Below are 16,431 nucleotides of genomic sequence, written 5' to 3' on the forward strand. Positions count from 1 at the left end.
TATTCCATATATAAAATCATCAGTTAACTTACAGGTTCTTGTAGAGTTATTTGATATAAACTCTAACACTGATGCAGAACTAGGCAAGGAAAACAAAAGAGGGGAAAAGAATCAGGAAGAGAAATAGGAGGAATAAACTCAGTGACTTAAATGGACAGACATGTGTTATCTCTCAGTTATGGAGACAAGAAGTCTTGAGAGTATCGAAATGACTGTGCTTTCTCTGAAGGTTCTAGGGAAGATTTCTTTCCTTTTCTCTTACAGTTCCTGGTTTCTCCAAAGTGTTTCTTAGCATCTGGCTGTACCATCCCCATCTCTGTCTCTGGGGTCAGAATTGCCTTCTCTTCTGTGTGTCAAACCTCCCCTGTGTCTCTTAGAAGATCATTCTTTTCAAATGTGTGAGTCACCAAGATAATCTATGATAATCTTATCTCAAGATCTTAATTACTTCTGCAAAGACTTCTTTTTTCCAACAGGGTAAACACACAATTTCTGGCAGGTAGACATATCATATTGTTACCAACATTCAATGAACTGTGGTATCCTTACCAGAGAATTTTCCCCCAAAGTTAGTGTGAATGAATAAAGAAAAAAGAGAGACTATGCATACATTCTTATTCTCTTTTCCATAATATTGTATAATTTATCAAGTTGAGAATTTAGACTAATTTCTTGAATGTGCTATTTGGGATGTGTTAGATATAATGGAAAGAGAAAGTGGAAGCTTCATTGTTCCTTATTAGCCATCACAGGCACTGTATTGCCGACTTAATTGCCATTATGACTTTCAGTTTTGCTCACAGAGGTCCAGTCTCGCTCACTACAATCTTGTGCACTGCGCAGCAGATTGGACAATAACTGGGATAAGCTAAGCGTGACCAACTGTGTGTTGATACTCACTTCTCATCCTCCCTCCCAATTCAGGGTACCTCAGTACCACAATTATGACCCATAGAATATAAATGGCAATTTGGGAGCTATCAAAAAAAGAAAGGCTGTCCTTTCTGATACAAGGAAAATCCTTTTCTTCTTTCCCTTTCCTCTGTGCACAGATGACTGCTGTGGATAGAAGATGCTGGGTGTGTGGCATCTAGCATGTAATACAAAACCAGGTTGAAACCAAGGAAAGCAGAGAAGGCTTTACCAATCCAATGACCACCTTGTTCAGACTTCTGCTAAGTGACATAATCCATGTATTGATTATGAGAGCAACTGTTGGGTATTCTGGTACTTGAAATCTACACATCTGTAGTGGGAAGCCTGCAGGCTGGTAAAGCAGAGAGGCTATGCAGGCAGACTGAAGTGTGGGCAGGGTGGGGCAGGAGGCTTGTGAAGCAAGGGAGCCTCTCAGCTCCCCACGAATCTTTACGCTCTCTCCGGGGTCTCTGTGGCATTCTTGCATGGTTTCACCCTATTTTAGTCGCTTGTTCTCTCGTAGCTGTTTCCCCACAGCAGTCCCTGAGTAATATCACCCTTATATCCCTGACCTCTAGGCTCAGGTGTGCACACTTGCACATGGGCACCACCCATGCTCAGGTGTCCATAGTCAGGCATGTGTGCCCCACACCCATGTACCTTCTATGTTAAGACCAAGGCTGCAGGTGATAGCCTCAGAGGTCAATTGCATAAAAGCCCAAACATATTCATTTACCCTACAACATCCCCACCGACATTTGTAGGCAATGACTTCTTAGATGCTTTCACTCCTCCAAGGTTTTGTCTATATGTCAACAGCAAGCAACACTAAGTCTTTTGTCAGGCAGTCTCACATTAACAAGCTCAGAGACTGAGGAAACATCTGTTATTCTAGATTGTTTTCAGTAGCTACCAATGTCTACCTGCTAGAATGAGGAAAGGGCTTTGTTAAGACCTTTCTTTTCCTACCTCTCACTTTCCTTTGAATAATTCAATGATATTGACTGTGTTTTTATTGTGGAAAGACAATTAAATACCACAGGCATTCAAGTTTCATTTTTTGTTTTTCTTCTACTTTTCTCTATTTTCTAAGACCCATTATAGTGCTGTTTGATTCACACCTTTTTTTTATATGCACATAAGACAATACTTAAGGCTGTCACATTATCATATCTACTTGACAGATTTTTTCTAAAAAATACAATGCTGACAGAAACAATTGATACCCAACATCAAAAACATAAACCTCTCTGAAGATTATTGACTGATGAAGAGCAGCCTTCAATAGTCCTGACAATCAGAACCTTACTCTTTAAAAAAATATCTGTTTAAATGCCAGCATTTGCTCGAGGAGCACTTTTAGGAGGTATACCTGATGTTGACATGTAGTTTGGACGCAAAAGGTTGTGTACCTCAAGATCCACAAAGGACTTTTCCCTGGCATTACCTATGCATTTAGATTTTTCAGTGAAATCAATAAAATATCTGGTGCTTCCACTGTTTGATCACTCTTAATTCCTTCACAGTTGTCACTGGAACTCATCATCCTTTCATTTAAAAAGTTATGGTAAGATTGACAACACTATACTTCATTCCCAAGCTATTATGTCTCATGTGGAGACACTGGACAGTTGCACAGAAAGGTATCGCATTATCAGTAATTACTAGGCTACAATCAATACAAAAGCCAGTGGGCTCAAGACTGAGACATTGTACTTGAATATTTTTGACATTACTCACGACTTTTTGGCACATTTGATTTGTGCCACATCTATCTTGCCTGGTTTCAAGCATTTAGAAATTAACTTTATAGAACACCCCAAAAAAGACAAATCATGTCTAATGTGCAATACATGTCCTATATTATAAATACAAATGTAACTCAATTCAATATAGATTAAGTGCTCCTCATGAAATCACTCTTTGCAGGGATACATTTGTTTATATTTTACTTATTTATTTTCTCCCACCACCATCTCTTATATCCCCTTGTCCCATCCCTCTTAACTTCAGAGTTATCATGGTGTTTATTGGCATCAATTAGTTTTTTTTTTTTTTTTTTTTTTTTTTAATCTTGAATATTTTATTTATTTTTTTTTTAAATATTAAATTTTATTTTTATATTCCCCCATACAATTGCAAACGCCCCATTCTGACCCCAATCCTTCCCCTCCCGCCCCCCATCCCCCAAAAAGTGTCTCTGGTTCATAGTTTTTTGTTGATTTTGATTTTCACTTTCTTATATTCATTTTCCTGGTCCCTTATTTAAGTTTTCTAGATTCCTGCTATGAGTGAGACCATCCGGTATTTTTTCTTTTTCTTTTTGGCTTATTTCGCTGAGCATGATCCCTTCCAGTGCCATCCATGTTGCTGCAAATTGCATGTGTTTATCTTTTTTGAATGCTGAGTAATATTCCATGGTATATATGTACCACATCTTCTTGATCCAGTCATCTATTTTTGGGCATTTGGGTTGTTTCCAAAGCTTAGCTATTGTAAACAGTGCTGCTATAAACATAGGAGTGCAGGTGCTCTTTGGAATTGATGTTTCTGTGTCCTTTGGGTAAATACCTAGGAGTGGAATTGCTGGATCATATGGAAGCTCTATGTTTAGTAGGTCCAGAAATCTCCACACAGCTCTCCATAGTGGTTGGACCAGTTTGCACTCCCACCAACAGTGCACAAGAGTTCCTTTTTCTCCACATCCTCGCCAACATTTGTTGTTGCTAGTTTTTTTAATATGTGCCATTCTCACTGGTGTGAGATGGTATCTCATGGTAGTTTTGATTTGCATTTCCCTGATTACAAGTGATGTTGAACATTTTTTCATATGTCTGCTGGCCATTTGCATTTCCTCTTCAGAGAAGTTTCTTTTTAGCTCTTCTGCCCATTTTTTGACTGGATTATTTTCTTTGTTGTTGCTGAGTCTCATCAGCTCTTTGCAGATTTTTGTGATCAGTCCTTTATCATTAGTGTTGGGTGCAAAAATGTTCTCCCAGTTGGTGGGGTTTCTCTTTGTTTTTGTTATTGTCTCTTTTGCTGTGCAGAAGCTCTTTAATTTGATGTAGTCCCAGCTGTTTATCTTTCTCTTCACTATCACTGCTTTGGGTGATGTGTCTGTAAAGATGTCTTTGATGTGCAAATCCCGTAGTGTTTCGCCTATATTTCCTTCTATGTATTTTATGGTTTCAGGTCTTATGTCTAGTTCTTTAATCCATTTTGAGTTGATTTTTGTGTATGGTGTGAGGTAGTGGTCAAGCTTCATTCTTTTGCATGTAGCGACCCAGTTTTCCCAGCACCATTTATTGAACAAACTTTCTTTGCTCCAATGCATAGTCTTTGCTCCTTTGTCAAAGATTAGTTGACCATAAATCTGTGGGTTTATTTCTGGATTTTCTATTCGATTCCATTGGTCTGTATGTCTGTTCTTGTTCCAATACCATGCAGTTTTGATGATTATGGCTTTGTAGTATAGTTTGAAGTCTGGGAGTGTGATGCCTCCATTTCCTTCTTTTTTTTTCAGTAGAGCTTTGGCTATTCGGGGTTTTTGGTGATTCCATATGAATTTCATCAATAATTGTTCTATTTCTTTGAAGAATGCCATTGAGATTTTGATTGGAATAGCATTGAATCTGTATATTGCTTTTGGTAGGATGGCCATTTTAATAATGTTCATTCTTCCAATCCATGAGCAGGGGATGTCTTTCCATTTCTTTGTGTCTTCTTCTATTTCTTTTAACAGTGTTTTATAGTTTTCTTTGTATAGGTCCTTTACCTCTTTTGTTAGATTTATTCCCAAATATTTGATTTTTTTTGTTTCGATAATAAAGGGGTGGTTTTTTTGATTTCTTCTTCTTCAGATTTATTGTTTGTGTATAGGAAGGCTACTGACTTTTGCGTGGTGATTTTGTATCCTGCCACTTTACTGAATTGATTGATGAGTTGAATTAGTTTTTCTGTGGAGATTTTGGGGTTCTCTATGTATATTATCATATCATCTGCAAATAGTGATAGTTTGACTTCTTCTTTTCCTATTTGGATTCCTTGGATGTCTTTCTCTTGTCTTATTGCTCTGGCTAGGACTTCCAGTATTATATTGAAAAGCAGTGGTGAGAGTGGACATCCTTGTCTTGTTCCAGATCTTAATGGAATTGCTTTCAGCTTTTCACCATTGAGAATGATACTGGCTGTTGGCTTGTCATAGATGGCCTTTATGATGTTGAGGTATGTTCCTTGTATCCCAAGAATTTCAAGGGCTTTTATCATGAATGGGTGTTGCACTTTGTCGAAAGCTTTCTCAGCATCTATTGATATTATCATATGGTTTTTATATTTCTTTTTGTTGATGTGTTGGATAACGTTGATTGATTTTCGGATGTTAAACCATCCTTGTGCCCCTGGAATGAATCCAACTTGGTCGTGGTGAATTATGTTATGGATACATTGTTGGATTCTGATAGCTAAAATTTTATTGAGGATTTTTGCATCAGTGTTCATTAGGGAGATTGGCCTATAGTTTTCCTTTTTTGTGTTGTCCTTGTTCGGTTTTGGTATTAGTGTAATGTTGGCTTCATAGAACGTGTTTGGTATTGTCCCTCCCTTCTCAATTTTTTGGAAGAGTTTGTGAAGGATAGGCACTAATTCGTCTCTGAATGTTTGGTAGAATTCATTTGTAAATCCATCAGGTCCTGGGCTTTTGTTTTTGGGGAGGTTTTTAATTACCATTTCAATTTCGCTGCTTGTAATTGGTCTGTTTAGGTGTTCTATTTCTTCTTTATCTAGCTTTGGGTGATTGTAGAGTTGTAGGAATTTGTCCATCTCCTCTAGATTGTTGAACTTGTTTCCATATAACTGTTCATAGTAGTTACTGATTATTCTTTTGATTTCTGCTGTGTCCGTTGTGATTTCTCCTCTTTCATTTATGATTCTGTGTATTTGTGCTTTCTCCCTTTTTTCCTTTGTGAGCCTGGCTAGGGGTTTGTCTATTTTATTGATTTTTCAAAGAACCAGCTCTTGGTTTCATTGATCTTTTGGATTGTTTTTTTAGTTTCAATTTCATTTATTTCTGCTTTGGTTTTTATTATTTCTTTTCTTCTACTGGTTCTGGGGTTTTTTTGTTGTTCTTTTTCTAGATCTTTGAGCTTCGAGATTAGGTTGTTTCTTTGAGTTCTTTCTTGTTTTTTGATGTGAGCTTCTATTGCTATATATTTTCCTCTTATTACTGCTTTTGCTGCATCCCATACATTTAGGATATTGGTGTCCTCCTTGTCATTCAATTCAAAGAATTTTTTAATTTCTTCTTTGATCTCCTCGTTAGTCCAGTGGTCTTCCAGTAGTGTGGCTTTTAATCTCCATGAGGTAGGATAGTTCCTTGCCTTCTTTTTATGATTTATTTCTAGTTTGATGCCTTCATGGTCAGAAAAGAGGGTTGGTATGATTTCAATCTTGGTGTATCTGTTGATGTTTGTCTTGTGCCCCAGTATGTGATCGATCCTGGAGAATGATCCGTGTGCGCTTGAGAAAAATGTGTACTCCGTTTTTTTTGGGTTTAGCGTTCTATAGATGTCTGTTAAGCCCAAATGCTCTAGGTCCTTATTTAGAGCTTTAGTTTCTTTACTTATTTTTTGTCTTGTTGATCTATCCATTGTTGATAGTGGTGTGTTGAAGTCTCCCACTACATATGTGTTTTCTCTGATGTCTGTTTTCAGAGAGGACAACAGTTGTCTGATATATTTTGGTGCTCTTTCGTTTGGTGAGTATATGTTAATGAGTGTTATTTCTTCTTGAAGTATTGTCCCCTTAATCATAATGTAGTGACCATTGGGGTCTCTTTTTATTTTTTGAGTTTGAAGTCTGTTTTATCTGATATAAGTATAGCTGTTCCTGCTTTCTTTTTTGGCCCATTTGCTTGTAGGATTGTTTTCCATCCTTTGACTTTGAGCCTATTTTTATCTTTTGTAGCTAAATGTGTTTCCTGGAGACAGCAAAAGGTTGGGTTTTGTTTCTTAATCCAGGCTGCAACTCTGTGTCTTTTTATTGAAGAGTTTAGTCCATTTACATTTAGAGTTAATATTGATATGTTAGCATCTGTATTTGCCATTATGTTTGTCTTTCCTTTGATTTTATTTATTTATTCTTTTAATAACTTTTTTTTTTTTTTTTTGGTCTTCTTTTGTTGTTATTCGTCCCTCTGAGGTTCTGGCTTTAGGATTCCTTGTAGTATTTTTTGGAGTGGGGGTTTAGTCGCAATGAAATTCCGGAGTTTCTCTTTGTCTGGGAAGGTCCATATTCTTTCTTCATGGAGGAAAGAGAGCTTTGCGGGATAGAGTATTCTTGGTTGGCATCTGTTTTCTTGGAGTCTGTTGACTATGTCCCTCCACTCTCTCCTTGCCCGTAGTGTTTCTTCAGAGAAGTCTGATGTCAGCCTGATTGGTTTTCCTTTGAATGTTATCTGTTTCTTCCCTCTTGTCAGCTTCATTATTTTTCCTTGTCCTGGATTCTTGGGAGCTTTACTATTATGTGTCTTGCTGTGTTTTTCCTTTCGTCGTGGAAGTTTGGTGTTCTTCTTGCTTCTTGTATATCAATTTTCAGCTCCTTCTTCTCATTTGGGAAGTTCTCTTCAATTATATCCATGAATATTTTCTCTGTTCCTACATCTCTCTCCTCTCCTTCTGGAATTCCTATAACTCTTATATTTCCTTTCCTCATGGAGTCAGATAGTTCCCGAAGTCTTTCTTCATTCTTTTTCCTTCGTACTTCTCTTTCCTTTTCTGTTTTGGTTCTTTTTATTTCTGTGTCTTCAAGATTACTTACTCGTTCTTCCATTTCATCTATTCTGCTTTCATTGCTTTTCCCAGAGTTCTTTAGTTCCTCCATTAATTCTTTGATCTCCTGCATTTCTCTTACTTCCCTCTTTAGGGACTCAATTTCCTTCTTCTGATCTATCACTTTTTTAATCATGGCAATTTTAAATTCTCTTTCTGGAAGGCTCAGAAGTTCTTCCAAGTTGCTGTCGTTGCAATCTGGGGAATGGTTTTCTTTTTGTGGTGTGCTTCTTTCCTGAGGAGTTTTTAGGTTGTGTGTGGTTCTTCTACTCCCTACTGTCTGTTTTCTAATTTGTCGTATGCGTTGGGACACTGTGTTGCTCGGACTGACTGACATCTTGGGTGAACTTCTCCGCTCCCCTCTGGCTCTTCCAGGAGCCATCTCTGTCTTCTGGGGGAGCTTTCTGCTGGTTTTAGGCAGTTTTTACTGAAGAAATGTCCCTGTTCTCAAATGGCGAAGCGGGATGCAGTCCCTGCGCCTCCGGTTTCAGGCACACTCTTCTGCGCACCCGGTCAGCCCCGGACGTGGGTGCCTGCTCCCTCTGTGGGCTCAGACTGCTGGTCGGAAGGGGCCTGGCGTGGAATAACTTCCCGGCTGGCCACTGGGTCCTCCAGAAACCTTCTGCCCTTTTCAAGCAGTCTTAAGAAATGCCCTGTTTTATAGGGTGTTAGTGACTTTTTTTTTTCCTGGTCGCTAGGTGGCGCCAGAGATCTCTCCTATTGTCCTTGGGGGCTGTTTTTCGCCTCCCCCCACCCCGTGGGACAGAGAACAGAGCGGGAATGGTAGGGTACACCTCAACAGCTTTGGGGTGCTGTGTCTGCCTTGTGCCCCACCGTCGTGGAGAACCCACGCCCCGAATTTTCGTGCCCCGGGTCTCAGTTCAAAGCCCTCAGTTCCAGGACGCGGGATGTAGCCCAGTTCAGTGGCGCGGGAATGGCGCCTTTTGCACAGCTCCCGTGCCTGGGCGCCTGGTTCCTGCTCATTCAGGGAGGGACCTTCACCTCAGTGAGGACCTCCGTCCGTCTCCCCGCAAGCCTAGGTCGTCTCCCCGCAAGCCTAGGTCGCAGGCGCGGGGACCTGGGCAGCCGCGATCCAGGTCTGCCCTTGCTTTTCAAGCTCCCCGAGAGCGCCGCGTTTCCGTGCCAGCTTACCGGCAGCCCGGGCTGTGTGCGCGTCTCCCGGGGTCTTTGTTCTTCTCTAATGGCGCCCGGAGCCGTTCGCTCACCGCCGCGGCGGATCCTGCAGGGTTCGCCTCAGCTCCCGTTCCCTGGGTGTGGTGGCTGCAATAGTTCCTTTCCACTCACAGTCCCGCTTGCTGCGTCGTTTGTTCTTGTGGGCCGTTTTGGTTTGTTGTTTCCTCCTCTCTGCCGGTCGGAGAGTGCCTCCTCTGTGGGTGGGGGAGGGGAGCAGGGTTCTGCGCTTCCCTCCCTTCTAGTCCTCTTTTATGGCCACTTTCTTCTTCGGGCAGTTCGCTGGCGTCACCTGTTTATCTTCCGTGTCCCACTTCTCACTGGGACCTGCCGCTTTTCCTCCCTATTCACTTTTTTTAATGGGAGATCTTACTCGCAGCGTCTCCTCGCCACCATGTTGCTCCGCCCCCTCGGCATCAATTAGTTTTTATGTGGGTTAAAATTATCAAATTTTCAGCTATGTAAATGTCCACTATTTGTTTTTATTGTTCTAACTTGCTTTACTATGTTAATTCCCTCAAGCTTCCTCCATTTTTCTGAAATAGCTATTTTTCATCTTTCTTTGTGACTTAATAGTATTCCATAGTGTGAACAGAACACATCTTCTTGGTCCAGTTATCCATTGACAGGCATTTAGACTGCTTCCATGTTCTAGCTAGTGCTTCTGTGGATACTGCAGATCAAGTACTGTTTGCACTAATGGTTTTGTATTCTTTGGGTATAAGTCCAAGAGTGAGACTGCTGGGTGATAAGTGGTATTTCCTTTTTTCAGTTTTTAAGGCAAATCCAGATCACTCTCCATAATGGTTGTACAAAATTTCATTCCCATTCATGTTTATATATTATCTATAAATATGAAATTTCAACTGCATCTCCAATATATACCATCATTTCTCAGAACTTTGTCCTTAATTTCTGGCACTATATTTAGGGACAATATCATGTGAATGCATATTTAAGTGAAGAAATTTCACTTATAAAAATAGGGCATTTCTCATTCCATTTGTTTCTAAGTTACCTCTCTGTGGAGAAAATTCTCAAATTTATAAACCATGTTTAAATTCTATCAATACAACCAAGCTAATCTTCAATAATAATTATACAAGGACACTCACAAATATTTTTGGACCAATAAATGGCATTTAGGTAGAGAATCCAATATAGGTGTTGGAATTCAAATTCCAGTTCTATGTTCAGTAACAACCCCTTCTACACACACATGCATGTATGCGCGCACACACACACACACACAGAATTTGGAACAGTTATTTGACATTCTTGAACTTCAGATTCTTTATATGTGATATGAGATATTGATACCACCTCTATCTATCTCTATTCATTAAGAATGCTTCAGGATTAAACAGCAGAATCAGATGCAACTTGATTCAGACTCCATGCCATGTTCCAGGATCCAGTCTTCAACTTGACTTCCTCTGGGTAAGTTCCATTTATCTGTCTAACTGACAGAGAGTTCCCAATTGTTTCTGGGAAAACAGTTTTTCAGGTTTCATGAGTTAGGAAAAGAGAAACAGTTGTTCAATATGTTCTACAAAATTATGTCCCCTTGACTGTGATTTATCCACAACCTCATCTCCAGGTAAGTTAGCCCATTGACTAGCCAATATAGTCACCTTCAAGAGAAGCACTTGGGGGAAGGTTTAGTCCTCTGGAGCAGCATTGAAGGGTCAGTCAGAGGAAGGATATTACTAGAGGCTGTACCAAAAAAGTAGATGTTGGTTAAAATTATTTTAACAATTGTTTGAGTCTTTGATATATTACCTATATAACAATTAGCATGTTGTCTAGAAATGGTGAGCATAATTTAGTAATGATTAATGATAGTTCTGCATGGTTTCTGAAGTTATTTTTGTATCTTTTACCATACTCAGTGCTCACAATTCACAAGTATCTTTATTTCTGGGGCCTTTTTGTTTCTAAACATGGCTCAGAGGGGCTGTGGTACCTACTGAGGTCATGCAGCCAGTGAGAAACAGAACCTCAACTTATGCCAGGTTTTGTGACTCTGTCAGACCTAGTGACCACAGTCAGGCATTCTGTACATCTTAGCTTTGTCTCAATGATTTGTGAATTGTTATCTACCTGTCATATTGGTGTGTCAAACCAGAGCTACAGCATGCATATCTTGTTTCATATAAGCGATTCTGCTCAACTTTTCAATCTATCAGTCTCCTTATAATCTGCGAGTTATGTTTAATTTATGCTTACTCCCCTTCTGGGTGAGAAGCCAGACATGACACAAACAAAAGCCTTGTGTTAGCTAAGTCCTGCTCCATTGTAAGTAGAAATAGTAAAAATGAAGTTCAAGGCAATCCCAAATAAGAAACTATGAAACAGAATTTCAAAAGCAGTAAATTAGCATGGGTAAGCAGGAGTAAGTGTAAGGATAAAGATCAAACGTCCTGAGTATTTATAAAATCTTTTTAATCAGTAATCCAGCTGAAATCCCAATATAATGCCAAGGGACCTAGGTAAAGAAAGGTCTACCTAGGCTTCATCTCATAAAATGAAAGATGACTAGGAACAGATAAAAAATCACTTCACACCTTTGCCATCTGACTCAGAGATTTAATATCAGTCCAAATCAGAATACAAACATCTGTACAGCTGTCCTATTAAATATAACATAGATGTGATTTTAGAGTACTGGCAACTGATATTCATCTCAACACCTGGTTTATATATTCCTTTTGAAACACAGTAAACAGGACAAAACACTTCCTCAGGGCATGTGGAGAATGGGGTAGATACTGAATATGAAATATTGTCTCTGATGAATATGAAATGCTGCCTCAATTGAAGCATTCAAATAGGGAAAAGACAGATTCTAGTAACACTCTATGTTTATGGCATTGAAGACTGAAAAACCAGGGAGTAAGAGGAGGAGAAATCCCAACCTCAATACAGCAAAGCTATTACTAGACAATGGAGAATGGCATGTCAAATTACCCTCCAAATGCAATTCTAAAAAATGTATTAAAATTTGCCTAAGTAAAAGTGTTAGTGAAACTAAGGGCAAAATCACTCTTTTTGTTGATAAATGTAAAGGTTAGATAATTTCACTTCACCTACCTCTTCCTTTTTTAATAATCACCAGTACCCCACAACTCTATCATTGAGTATCTTTAATCCTGCTGCAGTTTTTACCTGGCTGATTTCATCTAATACCTTGACTGTGAAAAACCTTCTCTATACTGACAACTCCCACATCTATTTGAAAGGTAGTATTTGCACTAATTTATACCATAAATCCCAAACTGTGCTGGCTTCTCAATATTTATAATCAAAGATATAAGACATGTTTCAAATGTAACATATACAGAGACAAGTATCTCTTCTTTCTTTCCATTATTCCAGTTGCTTTAAAATGTTGTGTCTGATGTTAAGTAAAATATACTAATTTTCAATGGTCAGTATGTCCCTAATATGTTTTTACAATCTTATATTTTTAGTTATTATAACACACATGCATATGAATACCAATAAACATAGATCAGTGGTTACCTTATAGTGACTATTCATGATCCAATATGTTAATCAAAATATAGGATGCTGCTAGGACCCCAGAAGATGTCCTTAATATTATCTCAATCACTGCCCCTTCCTCTTATCTAAAGATAGGCATTTCCTTGACTTCTAATACTCTAATTTTACTTGTTTTTGAACTTTACCTCTCTGGGATCATTCAGTTTTGCTTTTGTGTCTGATTTCTTTCCTTGGTATTGAATGGTTCATCTGTATGATTACACAGAGTTACATTTCAGCCATTTTCCTTACAGTGTACTTTGAAATACAAAGGAATATAATATGAATCTACAATTTATCATTTTTAGTGCAGGTGGACATTTGGGTTTTCTCCAGCTTTTGTTACAAATGTTTGTGCATATCCCTGTGACTGTTCTTGTACATGTCTTTTGGGCTTATGTGAATTCATTTCAGAAAGTCATCTACTAGGTCATAGGATGTGGATTTGTTTAACTTTAGAAGGTAATGCTCAAGACTTTCAAAAGTCATTCTATCAACATACAGTGCCACCAACAGTATATACTTTCCAGGTGTTTATGTCTTCTCCAACACTAGTTCTTATTTGTCTTCTTATTTTAATCCTTCTGATAGGTATAGACTTATATCTCACAGAGATTTTAAATTGCAAACCCCTGATTATTGAGACTAAGCAGATTGCCTAGTGTTTAATGTATATTTAAATATCTTTTTGTGCATGTATCATTCAAGTCACTTGCTTTTATTTATATTTTGGGGGGTGGTATTCATTTTTGCAAAGATGCATAGGAGTATTTTATATCTTAAGGACCTATCTCCACAGTTTGTAGCTTGTATTTAACTCTCTTGATGGTATCTTCTGATAAATAGAAAAATTGCATTAAGTTTAAGTTTTACTCATAGTTCGTACTTACCATTTAACAACTATGTCCTTACTCTTCAATACCATAAAACATTCCCTCCATATTGTTTTTAAAATCTTATAATCATTTTTTTTTCATTTAGGTCTACAATCCACTCAAAATTGACTATTATGCATGTAGTAAAGTAGCAGTATAATTTCATTTTGTATTTCTATATGGAGATAAAATGGAACTAACACCATTTATAAAAATAATTGTCTTTTCTGTCTACTCTAAAATTCCACTTTTGTCAGAAATCTAGTATCTGTACAACTATAGATATGTTCTGAACTTCCTAATAATGTCACATTTTCCCGTATAACAATTAAGCAAGCCATCTTCACTTTAGTAGCTTTATAATAAGTTTTGATATCTAGTAGAGCAACTTACAATTTCTTTGTCTCCCTCAAGGCTGTCTTTGCTATTATTGACTGTATACATTACCACTAAAAAATTGGAACTAGCTTAAAAAATATCATATACACACTGAAGAAATTGTTGGGATTGTTTTTTTGTCTTCACTGAACTTATATATCTAGCTGATGTCTTTGATATTATTTTAATATTGAATAATTTTAAATGCATGTGCGCAGTTTTTCTCTAAATTTATTTCCTTTTGGTTTGATCTAACATAAGCCATTTTAAGGTGTTTGTGGCATTTTTTAGAAAAAGTTCTTAGGTAGTTTTTATTTTTTATCATCCATTTAACTTCTATATTTAGGTTTCTACTTTATACTTCTGGTACAGTGAAACATAGTTGTGTGAGTTTTTCTATACCAGAAATATGATGGTGTGTGATTGTACATTGATTTTGTAACTAGTAATCTTAACAAACTCATTTATTAAGTCTAATGACTCATCTCCTTCTTCCCTCCCTGTGTTTCTTTCTTAGCACAGAGTCAAATTTATGAGATAACTTGTAGAAGTTTATATGTAAGCACTTGACAAGCAACAAATGTGTGCATGTGTGTGCATGAGAGAGAGAGAGAGAGAGACAGAGACAGTGACAGAGATGCAGAGAGAGAGAATACCAGGAAAGAGTACTCTTCAAAACTTCAAAATCGAGACCTGCACTGGGTTTTTCCCAGTTTTCATGTTAGGATGCTTATGGACCTTAGCCAAATGACTCATTTCCCATTCTGCATCTGAAGACCACTACAATGGGGTTGAAATAAAACCTGTTTGATTTGATCTAACTTCAACAAAAAAAGAGATGTGCATTATTATGATCAAATAACTTACACTTATCAAAAAGTGGCATGTGTTTCAAACCAACACATTTTATTTAGACAAAAGTACCTCAAGTGATAATGAAAACACAGCTAATAATAGGAAAATTCAAGGATGAACTAGAATAACCAATGAATATTTGTGGTGGAATTCAGAACTAAGGCCTCATCCATCAGTTAGCCTGGGTCCAATCTCTCCCTTCTATAACTCTTCATTTCCACTCTTCCCCTATAGACCTTTTGATTAAAATATGTGATAACACAGCAGAGAAAGACAGTTTGTGGAACCTTGAACTATTTTTATGAGCTCTTCACATTCACCTTACCCAAGAAGTCATGCAGTGACCCAGAGTAAAATTGTATGCTATAAAGAAACTGTTATAAAATTTTGATAACTTCCAAAGTTATAATAATTACTTAAATCCTGTTCCATCCTGCTCTAATATACTACAGTAATCATCCCCATGAATCAGCAAAGTGGAATGCAGAGAAAACTCTCCATAGTATTTAGAATTTCCATCTTATTATTTAGACACTAGATACTCCCTTGTTATTCTTTATGTCAGATAGGCACAAAGAGATAGTCTTATCTTCCCTATATAGTAGGTATTGATGTGGTTCAAGGTCTGAAAGCATGCAAGAAAAAATATTCACTTTTTTTTTTTTTTTTTTTGATTTTTTTTTTTTTTTTAATTTTCTAGAGGCATGTCTTATTTATTTATTTATTGTTTGTTTGTTTGTTTGATACATGCACTGGGTACAGTCAGAAGCGTGGGAGGGTGAGAGAATTCACCAGAGCCAGAGCGGGGAGCAGAGCAGGCAGAAGGACCGAAGTACACTGCTGAGGGGAGCAGCGGGCAGCAGGAGAGGTCTGCGCGCCATGTGGGACCCTCCTCTGGTGGCCGGGGAGCAGCCGGGGATCGAACCGGCTGCAGAGGCTGCAGGCAGCTTCGCAACCCAGCGCTCAACCGCTGCGCCACCGGGGAGGCCCAATATTCACTTATTTATTGAAAAATATCCTAGTAGCAAATAAAGGAAGAAGTGAAATGTAAGTGTTCTTCATTCTCTACACTTTCTGTTACCTATATTATTATTGCTTTTTTTATTAGTCATATGGTTAAACTGTTAAGCATTCATAAAATTTTGTCATTTAAATTTCATTTGATGGTACAATTTGAAACTTGTCAATGGTGATTAAAAATTTTAAAATCTAATTTTGGATATAAAGCACAAGGCCAAAATGGGCATACAATGATTATATGATTGTCTATGTATATTTGTGCATATTTATAATTATTATGTTAGAATTATATTAATGTGCAGAGAAAGGAATGATTTAAGTATTACTACCAGATTAGGAAATTCATGATTTTAAACATAAAAAGTACATAGAAAGATGCTGCCGTTGAATCATATCAATGTTTCTATCATTTGCTAGAATGTTTTGCATATGACAATATGGACAATGGCAATATTTATATGAACAACTTCTTGAAAATGTTACAATTTCTGGATGTGAAGATAATTGAAGTGATTTCCAAAGTGATTGATGTTGTAAAAATAGCAATAAAGTAAAGGAATTTAAGAAGATTAGAAAAACAAAGGAGAAAATTACCACTAATATTGGAAGCAATTTACAAATGTATTCCAGGGAATTTTAAATTTCCATGAGAAGGGAAACCTCAATACAACTTCTTAAAAAACAGTGCTAGCAAAATATATCTGAGTATGAATTATGAAAAGAATAGAGTAGGTAGAATACTCTCTACCTTCAAGCGTATTTCCACATCAGCCAAATTTGCAGCCGTGTGGGACAGAATAGCAGAAAATTTGGTTTCTTTCAGAAGC

At 37.6% G+C, this 16,431-nt stretch overlaps 1 protein-coding gene across 1 annotated transcript in view; it reads left to right on the forward strand.

Annotated features, from left to right (window-relative positions):
- Nucleotides 1-16,431, forward strand: part of TENM2 (teneurin transmembrane protein 2) — a 3,493,894-nt gene that overhangs the window by 1,339,004 nt on the left and 2,138,459 nt on the right. Inside the window, exon 12 of the mRNA XM_054691588.1 lies at nucleotides 10,278-10,370. The gene's annotated coding sequence lies outside the window, so the exon portion shown is untranslated. The remainder of the gene's footprint in view (nucleotides 1-10,277; nucleotides 10,371-16,431) is intronic.

Source organism: Talpa occidentalis, unplaced genomic scaffold (assembly GCF_014898055.3).
Source record: "Talpa occidentalis isolate TD23 unplaced genomic scaffold, MPIMG_talOcc4v2.1 talOcc4.9, whole genome shotgun sequence".
NCBI lineage: Eukaryota > Metazoa > Chordata > Mammalia > Eulipotyphla > Talpidae > Talpa > Talpa occidentalis.